The sequence below is a fragment of the Cucumis melo genome, chromosome 3, assembly GCF_025177605.1.
Source record: "Cucumis melo cultivar AY chromosome 3, USDA_Cmelo_AY_1.0, whole genome shotgun sequence".
In the NCBI taxonomy this organism is placed as follows: domain Eukaryota; kingdom Viridiplantae; phylum Streptophyta; class Magnoliopsida; order Cucurbitales; family Cucurbitaceae; genus Cucumis; species Cucumis melo.
In genome coordinates, this window is record NC_066859.1 from 5,091,803 (window position 1) to 5,093,009 (window position 1,207).

At 36.4% G+C, this 1,207-nt stretch overlaps 1 long non-coding RNA gene across 1 annotated transcript; it reads left to right on the top strand.

Moving 5' to 3' along the window:
• The first annotated feature begins 297 nt into the window (after positions 1-297).
• On the top strand, positions 298-669 carry LOC127148630 (uncharacterized). Its single transcript, XR_007819718.1, has 3 exons — positions 298-336; positions 434-529; positions 619-669. It is a non-coding gene; the product is annotated as an uncharacterized LOC127148630 (long non-coding RNA).
• The last annotated feature ends 538 nt before the right edge of the window (positions 670-1,207 follow it).

Consider the following 1,207-nt stretch of genomic DNA (forward strand, 5'->3'; position numbering starts at 1 on the left):
AAAGACAAACAAGTAAATCCCTAATTCATTCCATATCCTACTGTTATCTCCAAGTTTAACTCACATTTACCTGTCAATATAGAAACCATTGGTGTCTAATAGCCATCGATTTTTCAAGAGGCACTGCATATTGGATGGATCCTTTGAGAAATCGAATTAACAATGATGCCTCTGATGTCGTCCGGATGTATGTTGGAACTTTTATCTATGATAAAACAATAATGAGTTAATATGTTGCATATGAGACAATGATTGTATAACTTACGTTGTTTGATATGCATTCTTAGGACTTTCGACATTTCGAACAAGAAGAAGCCTGTTTGGAGGATAATCAAGGTATGAGGAATGGGGATTTAGTAGAAGAAATAGGTAAACATACTTTATGTTTTGCAACTGTATCATGGGTATTTTGTTCTTTTTCTCTGATGGATAGTGTCCGAAGCAAGGTGGCATTGTGGAGTGCGGGTATTATGTGATGCGATTCATGCGTGATATAATATTGTCAAGCAACAGGACAATCATTGAAGTAGTAAGTATTTCATTTTACCTTTTTGAACTACTTATGTTATGTACAATTGTTGCATATTAAATCATTTTTAAATGATGAATAGATGGAAGGATCAACCTCAACATACTCACAGGACGATTTAGATGTCGTAAGAACGGAGTAGGCTGAATTCGCTAACAAATATATTTTCTGTTCCCAATCTCAAAGGTAAAATTTGTAAACGAGACAACTTTATATGCTTTTTTGTGTGGATTTTATTACAACACGTGTTGTTGCGTCGACTATCCTGCAGTTATGGTAGTCATTGAAATGCTCTTTTGTTGATTTGTAGACATATGTTTGAGGAATCATGTTGACATGTACTCTGGATCTCTGTTCATAGTTGTGTTGACTATCCTGCAGTTATGGTAGTCATTGATAAGCTAGCTATTTTGTTGGTTCTGCTTACACATGTTTTAGGAACCGTGTTGACATTGTTTTGTTTTGTTAATTTCTCGTTCACTTCGTTTACTTGTAAAGTTTTATTCGTAGCATAGGTGTTTGTGGAATGGAGGAGGTAAGTCTATGTTTAGGTTTATTAATGACCTTGGAAGTGGGGAGCGGAACGGTGGGAGTGCTAAGTTCATGTTTAAGCTCAACTTTGACTTTAGAAGGGGTGAGGGAGTGGGAAATTGGGGGGGGGGGGGGAGATACATTTAT